The 16,445-nt window shown below is 43.2% G+C and overlaps 1 protein-coding gene across 8 annotated transcripts in view; it reads right to left on the reverse strand.

Annotated features, from left to right (window-relative positions):
- The window catches only part of SETD3 (SET domain containing 3, actin N3(tau)-histidine methyltransferase), a 78,528-nt gene that overhangs the window by 15,051 nt on the left and 47,032 nt on the right, over positions 1 to 16,445 (reverse strand). The gene's annotated exons all lie outside the window — the stretch shown is intronic.

Here is a 16,445-nt window from a genome sequence, read left to right on the forward strand (position 1 = left end):
TTAGACCTTTCGAGCACTTAAAAAACTTTGTCTCAATTAAGAAATTAAAAGCTGTAACGGTATAATTTTAATCTTCGGTTTCCATTACAGGCTGATGGACAGATTGCAGTAAGTGATCAAATGAACAAACGGTGATTTCCGAGACACCCATGCAATCGGCTGCACTGTCTCTGCACCACGGTTAATGCACGAAGCCCCATGTAGTATGCAGTTTTTACTCTTGACGCATTAGCATCACAAGTGCACGGCAATTTATCATCGCTCACGGTAATGTACTCGCTGGCACCGGTACGCAGGACAGTGGGGGACGAGGTAAAAGTGGCTCAAACCGTAAATCAATTAGAAAACAAAAGCTGGTGCTCTGCGCGCGATTTTAGGCAAATTATATATTACACGAGGCTGCCAATTGGGCGCTAGCTCCCAGGTGCCTGCTTCTGCCCTCTAACCCTCAACCCAGTTTTAACCCTTTGGAAGAAAAGTCAACATAAGGAAATACAGTCACACAATATTGTGATGTTGTGATAATAAAAATGTGGTAATAATCAAAATGAAATTAAAGAAGATGCAATTTAATATAAAAATAACCTATTGCCCAGGGGCATTCTCTTGCTGCATTTTCTAACTAGTAAGATTAGGCAATCCTGTTTCTGGTTAAAAACAACAACAACAAAACCCTATACCATGGTCAAGCACAGCAAAGATGGGAGAAGCTTCTCATTACCTCTTCTTTGAATAGATGAAATGTTAAGGCTGTGCTCCAAGACGCCTAAAGATGCTTTCCATTTAATTATGGAACTTGACCACAACGGTGCTCACGTTTTTTTCTCATAAAAGTACAAATTCAGCAGACAGGAACTTCCCTACACCCCAAACTGTGATAAGTACCACAGAAAAGCTTCCAAACTTAGAGAATTCTATTGCTAGAATTTCCTTTCACTTATAATGAAATGAAGTTTCTCACCGTCTGACATACTAGAAATGTGGCACAGCCCATCTCTCCTCAAACTCTAGGAGGTGGGAAAGCGTTGCTGCTTTTGTTATTTTAAAATATTTTAAGTTCACTTAAACTGTGGAATGCACTACGGTATTTTCAAAGTTGGTAAATTCTAATGCTAAAACCGTTAAGTATTAAAAATTTCACCCCTCCCCCTCAAAAAATTTGACTTATTGGAGAAAGATGAGTTTTCAAAATTAGAACGCTGAATGTCACAATGACTTGAGGAAGAATGCTCCAGACACTCAAACATCTTTAAATAGCTTTGGACTCTATGAAAACTCTTCAAACAAGGGCCACCTCCCTAAGGACCAAAAAGATGGAAAATTAACTCTCAAAAATGTCTCCCTTCCTACTATTTATATACATTTCTTACCAAAAATACAAGTTCATGTTCATTGTCCTGACAAAGTCGTAAAGAAAACTCAAGGAAAAAAAAATGTGCAAATGCTTTCTGCAAATTAATTTTGAAGATTATTTTCGCTGTAGAGTTATGTATATTTGCAGAATCTCTTAGAAACAGTTGTTCTTATGTGCTTAAAAAATAAGGTGTGCCCACTGTACGTAATTCTGGTTTAAAAAAATATTTATGTTCTGCCAAACACATTCACTTAACAGACTGAAATGGAATTTGAGGCTATAGAGAAATGCAAGTAACTGCCGTGTCAATGGGGCTCTCACTACTGTGACACCAGTGCCACCTACTGGCATCATAGTGGAATACATTAGAGCTGCAGGGTTCTTGAATTAACAGTCAGGGTGTGAGGCCTTCAGAGAAACTTACCCTAAACCCAAACTGGGTTTATCCAGAGTGGTTACTAGCTCAGCTTCACTCAAGAGAAATTTGGTTTGTTAAAAATAAAAAATCTAACCTGCCCCTTTAGATTATTATATAATAGTTTTACAAGAATCTTGAAACAAATATTGAAATGATTTGCATGGGTGCAAACACTGCATGATTTGCATTTAACTTTAAATATACGTATTTTCACACACCCTGAAAAAATAAACAAGAATAAGAAATGTGTCTATTCCAGACACTGTTTAAACTCTGGACAGATTTTTTTTTAACACATTAAGTCTCAAGGTTTAAAAATACATCTTCCAAAAATTACAATATTAATCTGAAGTTACTTGCAAGTTCCTAAAAATGTTCTTGGATGAAACTTACTACACTTATACTTTATGGGGAGGATAACTGAACATTCCTCACTTTATAGAGCAAAATCCTATAAGGGTTTTGTTTATCTCCAGTACAAGACAGTCCTAATAGGTACCTTAAAAATAGAAATCTAAATGAAAGCAGAAGATGTGGCTAATTGATTTAAGCTGAGATAGCTGTTTCCAGGATGTGCCTACCCACACATGGGATGGTGAGGGGCTGTCTGGCTTGGACAACAGTGACCCCATAAACACAGTTTAGAAACCAGCCATAGATTTTCTGCAGATTTTTAAAGTGATTGATATTTTCACTTTCTTATGCATTATAAATATTCAAAGTTGAGATATGAACAGTTGCTGCAGCTCATGCTGAGACCTGAAGCCCTGCAGAGCTCACTTTTAAAAGAAGATTCTTGTTTGCTTATGTCAAGCCCGGCAGCCCAGGGAAGCCCTCCCCAGTCCCTCTTCTAGCGGAAGAGGCGTTCCAGATGAGACACAATAATACTGTACCTAGTACAAAATAATCACTGTGTTTGGGAAAGATTAATATCTAAAATCGTTTGTTTGGCTTCAATAAAAAGAAGTAATATTGCTAAATATGTAAGTATGACATTTTGAAGAATTTACCATATTGCCTGGGTCTGGTAGCTATGCTTAAGGAAATTAAAAACCACTACAGTCAGCATATTTCATCCTTATTAAAGTTCTGTCTTGAACTATCACTCACATAAAACAAAAATAAACCAAGAAGAAATTTAAATAAAAAACCTATGGATTACAAGAGTTTGAATATGAAAAAAATGAACAATATTCTGGCTTTAAAAAATTGATTTAGCATGCAGCTTCTCTTTATAGTCCCTTGATAAAAATGAAATCTCCCTAACAAACACTTAATAAAACCTGTCAATATCTCTAGAAAGAAAAATGACACAAATGCATTAAGTATTAAATACCCTTGGAAAAAGTCACATATTCCATGAATTTTTGATGTACTATCTTGACATTAATGTAAAACCTTGATATTTATAATTGACAGATATTTAATAAAGTGTAAAAGAAGGTAGCTGCTGTGCAGCGTGCAAACTCCTCAGGTTGATCAGAAATGAAAGATACAGTCATGTACTTAAACTAAATAAACAGTTAATATGTGCTGCACGAATCAGCTGCAGTCTTATTTCAAGCTCACACAACAAACCTTCACAGAGAAGCAAAATAAGCAGAATTCATTACTATGTGAATTCCTAATTCAAAAGCATCTCGTATGTGAAACGGTTCTGAAACAGCTCTGCACGTGAGACAAAACACCTTCGAGTTAGGGTTGGTTTTTGTTTTTAACATTTGACAGTAAACATTTCAAAAATAAAGATAAGCACTTTCAGAACTACATGGAGAGGTATTTCCTAAAACAATTCTTTAAAACACACACACACACACATTTATCTGGAAGAAAGACTCAACATCCTCTGAGGAAATTAAAAAAAAAAAAAGGATTAAAACACACAAGTGGTCTCTAGGACATAAACACTTCTCAAAATTAGATCTTTACTTTTCTAAAAAATACTCATCTCTCACCTTAACCAGTTTTTATATGGAAACTGAGTTGAATACATTTAATAATCACCTTCCATGAGGCATTTAAATATATTAAAAGGAAAGTAGCAAAGTTCAAAAAAAAAGACTCCTAAATACTGTATTTTAAAAAATTTATAGCCTGCTATATTATCAATTGTTAATCTGAAAAACATATACGGTAGTTCAGCAACTTAACGACGGTTCTACAGTATCAGGATTGACAAAATACAATTCAGAAATTGTGCCTAGTTGCTCTGATTAGAACTTTCCAACATAACACGTCACAGGTTGTATTTGGCATATATACTAAAAGGCAGGGGACAGGGAGGAGAAGGAAAATGTACACTTAGAACACTGAGGTTCCCCTTCTAGCTCCAAAAGCAGACTAATTAGAAGCAACGTGTCAGGCAGCGATTTCTAGTAGGTCCGTCAACCCTCCTGCTCATATTTCATTTTCTAAGTGGATATAACACAGTTTAACAGAATGACAAATTGCAAAATATCTATTGAATCTAGAATTTAGTTTTGATGACCATAAATCAGAATCAAAGCACGCTTGGTTCATACATTTGGCTCTTGAGGGAAAAAAATCAATTTTTAAGACTTTTATTTTTAAACACAGATTACATCCAACTCTTTAGGGAATTTTTCATCATAAAGTTCTCTGAACTCACTCAATACGATCAAATAAATACATCAATACACATTAAACTGCTTGCTTTTTGCTTATATATATAATTTCTATAGCAAATATGTATTACCTTAAAATAAAAAATTTAATTTAATTAAGAAAATGAGATTAGTCGAAAAACATCAATACTGTTCAATAAATTTATAAAATTACTTTACAATGGAAGAATTGTTTTCTTTTATTGAAACACTGAAATCTATAACCTACATCCAGGTTAGATTAAACTGAAATCTACGAAACACTGCAAAAAATATGTCTGTTTAAAAACTTTACTGGTTACCATTTGTATTCCCTGAAGAGGGGCAATCGGCCACGAATCAAATTTAGTCATAATCAATCTACACTTTTGACTGTCCATCATTTGTTCACTCAACAAATATTCACTGACTCCAAAAAGAGATGAACAGGTTAGGACTAGAAACTCAACAAACATTGTCTTTACTGTCTGTCTTGAGGTACACAACGCTCTGAGAGGTGGACGCGGTCACCACTCTCAGGGGGGCCTGCCTGGCAGCAGTCAGATAAGTGACTTTAAAAGAAAGGTGAAGCCAGAAGTTACAGCCCAGACACCCTCCTCCACCCCCAGGCTTCCCTGCTGTGTCGGCCCAGCCCTGCGCCCTTCTCCGTGTGTGTGTGTGTGCACATACGTGCACATTTGGTTTATGTTTCTTGGCCCAAGGAGGCATGGGGGGCAGGAGCCATGTCCTGTCTGACCACTCGGGGATCCCCAGTGTCTCGTGGGAACCTCACTGCCTGCCCACCCCAGTGAGAGGCAAACACTCCACCTGCCCTTTGCCCTGGGCAGTGGGGGGAGCTGGCATCGCGCTTACAGGATTTCTTCTGCATGAACCTGCCGTGGCCTCCATGACAGGTGAGCAGACAAGAGGCAGCACCAGGGTCGCCAGGCAAGTTGGCTGTGACCAGATTACAGCCCTGGGTTATCTGGTCTCCACGTTCCTCTTCAGAGGGCCGTGCCCCGTGAGCACTCCTGCCACCCAGGGAAACCACCATATGCTTCCAGAGTAGCAGGTCTGGGTTTCCTTTGCCTCTGTCATCCATCTCTTATGAATGGGGTATTTTTCTACAATAGGGCCAAAGGATCTTCTGTTTTTTGTTTCCCCCAAATCTAACTTCAAACACATTTACTCAAGAAAGCTCTACTTTTAAAAATCTGTAGAATCTAAAAAAATGGCTCAGATGAACTTACTTGCAGGGCAGGAACAGAGACGCAGACGTAGAGAACAGACGTGATGATACAGGAAGGATGCAAAGGGGATCAAGATGAACTGGGAGGCCGAGACTCACATCTACACACTCCCATGTGTAAAACAGATCGCTAGTGGGAAGCTGCTGTATAGCACAGGGAGCTCAGCTCAGTGCTCTGGGATGACCCAGAAGGGTGGGAGGGAGGTTCAAAACGGAGGAGATATATGTATACACATAACTGATTCACTCTGCTCTACAGCAGAAACCAACATAACATTATAAAGCAACTATACTCCAATTAAAAGAATCCACTGAGGAGCAAAATGGACCAAGCCCAGCTGTTCCCTGTTCCAAATGGTCAACAAATGTCCCTCCAGCACACTCCAATGCACCGCAGCAGAGGTACACCTTTAAACAGCACTGTCCTTCCTGGTCACCTCAGATGACCTGACCCCGAGCCTGTGAATCTGAAAAGGGGGCCAGACAAGAGACCTCTATCTTCTAAGCTCTTAAATCTTTTGGCTTATTTGCCTTTGACACTCCTCTCCCCCAAATACCTTAATCTACAGATCAACTTAAGGACTCTAAACCATGATCATACCTCTTTTCTGGTATGCAAAAAGATAACAACTAGAAAGCAATATTTGCAACTTCTCAACTTATCACTAAAGAAACCAGAAACAAATAGAATGGTAAAAAGCAGCTATCACTTTAGATGAATATACCTGAATCAAAAAAGCAGGCTAGAATTATTTATCATCAGCTTCACAGTATTCTTTTTATTTCAGCTACTTTCAGTTCAGTTGAGTTGCTCAGTCGTGTCTGACTCTTTGCGACCCCATGAATCGCAGCACGCCAGGCCTCCCTGTCCATCACCAACTCCGGAGTTCACTCAAACTCATGTCCATCGAGTCAGTGATGCCATCCAGCCATCTCATCCTCTGTCGTCCCCTTCTCCTCCTGCCCCCAATCCCTCCCAGCATCAGAGTCTTTTCCAATGAGTCAACTCTTCGCATGAGGTGGCCAAAGTACTGGAGTTTCAGCTTTAGCATCATTCCTTCCAAAGAAATCCCAGGGCTGATCTCCTTCAGAATGGACTGGTTGGATCTCCTTGCAGTCCAAGGGACTCTCAAGAGTCTTCTCCAACACCACAGTTCAAAAGCATCAATTCTTCGGCACTCAGCCTTCTTCACAGTCCAACTCTCACATCCATACATGACTACAGGAAAAACCAGAGCCTTGACTAGATGGACCTTTGTTGGCAAAGTAATGTCTCTGCTTTTGAACATGCTATCGAGGTTGCTTATAACTCTACTTCCAAGGAGTAAGCGTCTTTTAATTTCACGGCTGCAATCATCATATGCAGTGATTTTGGAGCCCCCCAAAATAAAAACTGACACTGTTTCCACTGTTTCCCCATCTATTTCCCATGAAGTAATGGGACCAGATGCTATGATCTTAGTTTTCTGAATGTTGAGCTTTAAGACAACTTTTTCACTCTCCTCTTTCACTTTCATCAAGAGGCTTTTGAGTTCCTCTTCACTTTCTGCCATAAGGGTGGTGTCATCTGCATATCTCAGGTTATTGATATTTCTCCCGGCAATCTTGATTCCAGCTTGTGCTTCTTCCAGTCCAGTGTTTCTCATGATGTACTCTGCATATAAGTTAAATAAGCAGGGTGACAATATAAAGCCTTGACTTACTCCTTTTCCTATTTGGAACCAGTCTGTTGTTCCATGTCCAGTTCTAACTGTTGCTTCCTGACCTGCATATAAGTTTCTCAAGAGGCAGGTCAGGTGGTCTGGTATTCTCATCTCTTGAAGAATTTTCCACAGTTTACTGTGATCCACACAGTCAAAGGCTTTGGAATAGTCAATAAAGCAGAAACAGATATTTTTCTGGAACTCTCTTGCTTTTTCCATGATCCAACGGATGTTGGCAATTTGATCTCTGGTTCCTCTGCCTTTTCTAAAACCAGCTTGAACATCTGGAAGTTCATGGTTCACATATTGCTGAAGCCTGGCTTGGAGAATTTTGAGCATGAGTGTGAGATGAGTGCAATTGTGTGGTAGTTTGAGCATTCTTTGGCATTGCCTTTCTTTGGGATTGGAATGAAAATTGACCTTTTCCAGTCCTGTGGCCACTGCTGAGTTTTCCAAATTTGCTGGCATATTGAGTGCAACACTTTCACAGCATCATCTTTCAGGATTTGAAATAGCTCAACTGGAATTCCATCACCTCCACTAGCTTTGTTCATAGTGATACTTTCTAAGGCCCACTTGACTTCACATTCCAGGATGTCTGGCTCTAGGTGAGTGATCACACCATCGTGATTATCTTGGTCGTGAAGATCTTTTTTGTACATTTCTTCTGTGTATTCTTGCCATCTCTTCTTAATATCTTCTGCTTCTGTTAGGCCCATACCATTTCTGTCCTTTATCGAGCCCATCTTTGCATGAAATGTTCCCTTGGTATCTCTAATTTTCTTGGAGAGATCTCTATAGTCTTTCCCATTCTGTTGTTTTCCTCTATTTCTTTGCACTGATCGCTGAGGAAGGCTTTCTTATCTCTTCTTGCTATTCTTTGGAACTCTGCATTCAGATGCTTATATCTTTCCTTTTCTCCTTTGCTTTTCACTTCTCTTCTTTTCACAGCTATTTGTAAGGCCTCCCCAGTCAGCTACTTTAGATTTTAACAATTTAGGATAGAGTCTGTGGACTCTAAGTAAATCAAGCTAGCATGATCGGAGCCACCAGTCATTCATAAGAGGAGAGAATTCTGACCATGATGAAGCTCATCTTCTGGACTGACATTCAGAGATGGAACAGACCTTGTCCCAGAAAAGGTCAGAGTCAGAGGAACTGAAAAGGAAGGAGGGAGGGACTGTTGTCCAGTTGCTAGGTCGTCTCTGGCTCTTTGCAACCTGGACTGCAGTACGCCAGGCTCCTCTGTCCTCCTCTGTCCACTAGTTCTCAGAGTTTGCTCCAATTCATATCCATTCAGTTGGTGATGCTATTAACAACCACCATTTGCTAAGCACTCAGTGCGAGGAAGTCTTGTGAACTCGCCATGTACTATATAATTTAATCATCTTGCTTCCTAGGAAGTAGGCACTATTATTAGGCCCATTCTACTGCTGCAAAAACTGAGGGACAGAGAAATCAACAGTGCGTCCAAGGTTATTACCCAGTTAATAAATGACAGGGGCGGGATAACGGCCAGGCAACAGTTTTCTGGAGTTTACTGAAAGGCACAGAATAATCAACTGTCCCACTTTTATAAATTAAGTTTAAGTTCTGATACGGTAAATACATTTTTTCTTGTTGAAATGCTAGAAAAATCCTTGGTAAATATTGCTGTCACTTAAAATGCAGCACAGAGGGCTTCCCTGGTGGCTCGGTGGTAAAGAATCGCCTGCCAAAATTCAGGAGACGGAGGTTCGATCCCTGATCCAGGAAGATCCTACCTGCCATGGAGGAAGCCCATACACCCAACCACTGAACCTGTGCTCTAGAGCCCGGGAGCCCCAGCTAGTGAAGCCTGTGTGCCTAGAGCCAGCCTGCGCTCCGCAACGAGAAGGTACTGCAATGAGAAGCTTGTGCACCGCAGCTAGAGAGGAGCCCCCGCTAGCCACAACTAGAGAAAGCCCACGCAGGGACAAAGACCCAGCGGAGCCAAACAATGAGTATTAAAGTTTAAAAAGGGTCAGCACAAGCACAGAGATGTTTTAAGGACATGACAAAGCTTAGAGGCAGGCAATATTAGCAAAACTAAGACTGAATCTATTATTTCCAAATTACCAGAAAGGAAACCATATTTAAAGTCATTATCTACAGTCGTGAAATCTCAGACCCAGGTGTTGACTTAGAGATCATCTAGCCCAATTCCCTGGTCATTCTGGACGCGAAGAACCCTGGTTCCAGAAAACACACGTGTACCAAATACATGTAGAAATGTATACTCTTTTCCTTCAATACATTTTAAAACATAGGGGTCATATTTGGAATTCATATGCCACATCGGTGTCCTGAAAACTTCCAATACCACATTATCTGGAACCCCTATCATTTCACGATAACTCTGAACAGCCTCTAAGACACCCCACAGCTTTAATCAATCATTAAACCAGTATTATCTCCAAGTTCTTACACAGGCACTATCTCTTTGGGCTACTTTCAATTCTCCTAGTTGTCATGTTAGAAATGAACTTTGGTCCCTTAAATTTTCTGCCTTTAAGCCTAAAGGAAGTTGAAGAAGTCACAAGCAGCTAGTGAGAAATGAACCCCAGGGGTGTGCCACGGAATCTGAGAACTCACATATTTCAGACTTGGGATTCTGATCAAGATGGGCCAACTTCTGATGTAATGCATCGATCCGAAGGATTCAGGAGGGTCCCCACAACTGAGCAAGCCTCTGGAACCTCTACACTCTGAGGCACGTTGTATGAGCCCATACATCATGTATGCGACTTTGTCACCAGCTGCTGTGAGTTTGCTTTGGTAAACCCCAATGATAACAGAATCTAGGGCAAAGGTCCCTGAGGCACACAGCCAGCTGCTGGTCACAAGGGAGGTGGTGAGGGTGCGAGGCTGAGATCACAGCGCCAAGGTTAGGGCATGTCCACCACCCCTGACGGCGCTGGGGTGTGAGAGAGAGAACACGGCCGCTGGTGAGGGTGCTGGCCCCCCTCCACTGCAGGACCACTCCCATCCCTTCCTTTCTGACACTTACACTGTGCTCAAGAGGGGCCCGTCAGAGAGAAAATCCCCAGCACTGTCTCTCTGCGGCCCTGTCAGTAGAGCAAAATTACAACCAAGATGAGAGGCACAGAGGCCACGGAACACGAGGTGAGCACACGTCTCTTGTCCCACGGCCTGGTACACAGGAAAGCTCCCCGCACCTCCAGGAGAGAGGGACAGACAGACAGACCGAGACAGAAGAGAGGAGGAGGTACAGGTGAACAATATAATGTCACTGGCAAAGAACTACTGCTGAGAAAAGTGTAAGAACCTTTTCTGTATCCCCTGAAAAGGGAACTTGCAAACACATCACCCTGAGATTTGACAAAGAAAATAAATATTTTAACATTTTTTGGTAAAAAAAAGATAATACCCCCATTAAAATTGCAATAAACTGAATTATAGGCTATAATTTATTAGAGTCACACTAGAATGTTATTACAGTTTAAGTCAAGACAACTCACTTGACTAACCAAATATAATTTAAAATGCCCATGCCTTTGGGAAAAGTAGCTGAGAGCTTTCTTTTTGATTAAGCAAAATTATTTTATATTCCGCTTCAGTTGATAAAAAAAAAAAAAATTCACTCTTGTTTCAAGAGTCCATAACTCTTTCGAGCACTGTTCTATCAAAAAATAAAAATTAAGAAAGTGGCACTAAGATGTTATTGGTATTTATTAGCTATTTCTCTACTGGCATTAAAATTTCTAACGGAAAAAAGTCATAAAGAAAAATTCTTCTGTAGAATTACAGTCTACCTTGAAACAAAACCGGGTATGACACTGAGAAGGTTTAAGGGCTGATCAAGTTGTGCAGGGTTGTCTGCACCAGATTCTGCTTGGCTCCCACCTCTGAGAACCAGCCAACTGAGAGCCCAGCAGGAAAAGCAAGAAAATGCAAATCTACTTCTTTTTCCACCAAAAAAAAAAAAATTATTTGCCTTATATTTCCGTAATTAAATGCTTTACTGATCAATAGTTATGAGATGGATTTCATTCTTGTTTTTATCAGAGAAAATGCTGTCTCACTTTCTGAGAATAACACCATTAAACATCATTTTGTTGGAGCAGTCAATATCTGAAAACGGATTTCCAGTGAGAGAGCAGTTTAACCAGTGCACAGCTTTTAATCCCTACCTATAATACAGGCAATTATCAAATTGTTCACTTGGAACCAAAAGCAAAGAATCGACTATATTAGCTTAAGTCACCTTTTGACGTAAGATGACTTCTGATTATAGTCAGAGATGAGAGAATATTTTAGAACTGGGTTTTGAAAACCAGGTCTAAGTCCTAACCCAGAGTCCCGAAAGCTGGGGAGCACCCCTGTTCAGGGGCAGGGACAGCAGTGAGAGAAGTGCGGGGAAGAGAGCCTGATGGGTCCGCAGGAGCTCGGGGAGGCCAAGGAGGCAAGGCGGCAGGAGGCCCTGGGCAGGAGGACGGGTGGACGGGACCCATCAGGGTGCGTTGCCGGCGGTGGGAGCGCCCAGACCCAGGGGCCTGAAGATCTCTCAAGTGTGGAACATCCTTGGTAGACGCCATAAGTGAAGACAGAGGGGACAGGACGTTATCTCAGAGGCATAGGGATGTTGTGTAAACCCAGGGGCTACACCCGGGAAGGAAGGAAAGATGGGGATGGAGAGACGGCACCCCGAGCGATGTCACAAGCCCCGGGCACAGGCCATCAGGCTCGACTTAACTGCTGGCCAGGACCTCAGAGAGACCAAGGGAGGCAAAGACACAAAGAAACTGAGAACGAGACAGCAAGGAACAGGAGAAATGCCTGTCACCAGGTCTGAGCTCTCTCGTAGTAAAGCAGCAACGGGGGAGCCTGGGGGCAGCTCAGGGCTGCGGAGACTCGGAACCACCACCTGGGAGATGAGATGGTCAGCAAGGTGCGACGAGGCATCTCTCTGGCCAGGCGGGGGTTGGCCTGTCTCGGAGCTGACGGTCACCGGGACACTCCTGATGATGCTCTTGGGCCTGGGAGCAGAGGCTGAGAGAGGCTGACATGGAGGCCCGGGACCCGCTATAAAGGGTAGTGCATACGCCTCCTTCCTAACAGACGCGAGACAACAAGGGTTCAGGTTTAGTCTCAAGCTACTCAGGCTGGGGAAGGCGGTGCAGAGAGAACCTCTTTCTAAACACTTAATGAATCTGCTGCAGAAAGAAAAAAATCTGTTTTCCCATCTGCACTTGCAGACACCTATAATAAAGTGACATTTTCCAACACAGGTTTTTCTAGATCATTAGCTTTGTCAATTAAGACTCCATGCTCAGCAAAATGACCATTGTTTTTTTCAGCCATCTTCTAATTTCAAAAAAAAAAAAAGCTGCAAAACTTGCAAGTAATCTTATATATTCCTGAAAAAAAAATGTGATGTAGAAAAGAGTTTCCCCAATTTTCACAACTAGTAGTTGGTACTACTTTCCAGAGTAGAATGATTTGCCTCCCGTCCAGTGATTCACTTTGCCAACCCTAAGATAGTTTAAGATTCCTCTTATTTCAAATCGTTAGATGACCTTCAGTGACCTGTGCTTTTCTAACACAGAAGTCTGCAAAATACCACCTAGCATTTGGCTTCACACCATATTAAACTGTTCTTGAGTTGCTCCATTCATTGATTCATTCAGTCACTCCCTTGTTCAACAAATACTACCGAGTGCCTGCTCTGGAGTGAAGTGCTGTACCAGATGGGGAACAAGTGAACAGGATGTCCTGGCCTTCTACCCTCCTGGAGCTTCGTGTCTGCTGGGTAAGACAAGGTCACAGACAGGCTGAGAGGAGGAAGGCAGAGCAGAGGGGTGGTCCAGCCAGGCAGGTGGCAGGGGGTGTGGGGAGGGAGGAGGGGCAGGCAGAGGCAGCCCTGGGCTCCCCTGCTGAACCCGTCACATACGAGGAGCTGACCAACACAGACTGACCCCGGTTCACTGTTCCCACTTCCTGTTCCCGCTAGGGGTCAAGCCCCAAGGGGGACAATCAGTAAAACTGGTTCCCCACACTCAGGGCAATGACATCATCGCAGGTAGCCTGTCCGGATGGGCAAAACATGATGTGTCACAGCAGACCACATGCCGTGTGCTGGAATCACACAGAAGGGGCTGCAGACACTGTTGGGAACAAGATCAGGCAGTGACTCAGGGAGGAGGGGGCACACGAATCCGGTCTCTGAGCAGGAAGGTAGGAAGCGTCCTGGGCAGACAGCACCGGCAGGTCGGTTCACAAGGAGGGGCCGAGGCGTGCTGGGTGGAAACGCACGCGCGGAGCAGCAGCAGGCGGAAGGCAGGTAGGGGGTGAGGGCCCTGCAGGGGAGGGTCAGGGCCCAGGGCACTGGCTCTGCAGCGGCCTCCACCATCGCTCAGCAGCCTCACCCACGACAGGAAGACAGTGCCCGGCCCCCTAGGTTTGCTGGTACTTGAGGAGGCATCAGCAAGTTAGTATCCTTCCGGGGGAGGGGGGACTTCATTTTAGTAGACGTTGGTAAATTAACAGAAATGATGAAGGTCTTCTTGGAGCTGCTTTTTTATATTTAATATTTTGGCCACACCACACAGTTCCCCAACCAGGGACTGAACCAGACCACAGCAGTGACACTGCTGAATTCTAACCAGTGGGCCACCAGGGAACTCAAAGAAGGTCTTCTTCAGGGAAAGTAATTTACCAAAGGATGAATCAAAACAGAGCCAAGGAAATAGAGAGTATGGGGAAGGGGCTGGTACTTTGTGAATCTGATCAAAACCATAGGTCTGACGTGGGAAGACCTCAGCCACCAGCAGTAAGAACTGCGTCCCCAAGGAGCAGAGACCTGCCACCAACGATGAGAGGGGGCTGGGACACGGATCCCACCCCAGTCAAGCCCTCAGAGGAGAGCACACGCTGACTGCACACTGAGAGACGCCTGGGATGGAGGACCCAGAGAGGCCATGCCTGGATTCCCACACCAACCATGAGGGGACAAATGTGCACTGTTTTAAGCCTTTAAGAAACACACAAACAAAAAAATATGGGCCTGGGAGAGCTTCTCAAGGAAGTTCACACAAGCACATACATGCCTTTTAAGTCAGGATGGGCTGGGAGCTGCTGTAGTAACAAGTGTCTTCAGTAAATGCTCACAGCTTTCTGCCTTTTAGGAAAGAGGAAGTGACCATATTTACCAGGAAAAAGGAAGAAGGTGCACAGAAAAGGGAGTAAGTGACAGAACAAGGACACGGGGGCATTTCGCTACCAAGGGCACAGGCAGAAGGGCTGTCTGGACGAGGAGCGAAAGGTGCAGAAAAAGGAGGGGTGAAGCGACACGGAACTCTGAGGAGAACAGGGAGGAGCCACAGAAGCGAAAGGTGGCCAAACACCTCAGTTCACCTCAAACTGGAGACCGGAGACTTTCCTCAGAACGAGGGGCATCTGGTCAGCTTTTCGACCATTACAAGTGCAGTGATATGGTTTCCGGTCCCTTCTGCCCCTATCTGAGCTCAGGATTCACTCAGTCACCTGAAAACGAATACTCTATTTCAATCCTAAACTTACAGCTTTTGCAGACATCTAAGCTCTTTGAAACATATGCTATGTACTCTGAACAAAGACACTGGCTAGTTAAGATGTGATAAACAGTTGCTTCTACACTGGCAGCCTCAAACAGAATCAAGTCCAATTTAGAAACCCATCTGAGTCTCTTTAATTTCCAAAGTTCCTCATGAAAATCAGGCATTCTGAAGGCCTCCATAAGGCCCATCTTATATGCTTATGGATTTATTTTGGTCTCTTCAATTCCATACACCTGTTTTGTTCTGTAAAACAGATGAAAACTGTGACGCATAAAGGGGATTGTAAGATACTCTGGACAGGCTCCAACAGCAGGCTCTCTGCTATTCCAGACTCCTACAGTCCAGGGTGCTGCTCTCTGGGCACAACATCCAGGCCTCAGCCCAGACCCACCGACCCCGAGAGCAGAGTGTAGGAAGTACTGTTTTTAACAAGTTTGCAGGTGACTTACGCTCACTCGAGTTGGATCCAGGAACTGGGTGTATTGCCAGCTGCCACCAAGGAGGAGACAGTGAGGATCTCTGCTATCTGATCAAGCCCTCCCCATGCCTCGCATGTACATATGTGCACACAGATGAATGGAGGCAGAATGCAGTCTGTGAGAAGCTACATTTCACACTAAGGTTTCTGGCCCCATCTGTGTCCAGATCTGCCCACTTGAGGCTCCAGGTCATTGAAACTCTGCCAAATAGAACATATAAAACCTTAACTTTCCCCCTTAAGCCGCTGTGTATTTTTTATTACATGTATGTATGGTTTCCAATTTTAAAAATAATTCCACTTCAAAAAAAGAAAAAAAAAGTCAAAAAGGCCTCTGACACCAAGGCCAAAGACTCAGCCACATTACTTTTTTCTCTAAAGCAATCTTAACGACCTCTAACATGACTCTTTTGGCCACATGACTTTTTCTCGGGATCCCTAACATAGTTTTGGACCTGACCTGCAAATAATCGATCATCAAAATTTACTCAACATACATTTATCAGGTGCCAAACATCAGGCTAGGAGCAGTGGAAACAAAATCGAAGAAAGTTTGTTCTCAGCCCTTCCGATGTTGAAAATGGCCCCATTAAAGAAACCGGTGTAATTAAACAGGTGAGTCATTAATGAACAATTAAACTCTGAATCTGCTGAGCAGTGAAGACACAGGTAAATGCGGTGCATCCTGGCTCACATGTCTCGTTCCTTCCCGCAGCAGGCCCTCAGTGCCCATCATCCCCTGCCTGGCTTCACAGTGTGGAGGACCACAACCCCTACATCAGGGACTCATCACACCAGCTTTCAGAGGCCTGGTCAGCCCGTGCAGAAAAGGGTCTGACTGAGGCAGACACTGAATTTCATTATTATCCAAATCAACTCTACAGTAACAATAAAATAATTAACGTTCAGTGAGTATCTACTATATGCCAAACACATAAAATATCCTAGGCATTTTACAGCTTAACAAACTTAAACCTCGCAGGATCCCTGTAAGGTTGGTACCGCCATCACCCTCATTTACAGATAAGGAACGACACCCCAGAAGAAACGAGCCCCAGGTCAC

Source organism: Bos mutus, chromosome 21 (genome assembly GCF_027580195.1).
Source record: "Bos mutus isolate GX-2022 chromosome 21, NWIPB_WYAK_1.1, whole genome shotgun sequence".
Lineage (NCBI taxonomy): Eukaryota > Metazoa > Chordata > Mammalia > Artiodactyla > Bovidae > Bos > Bos mutus.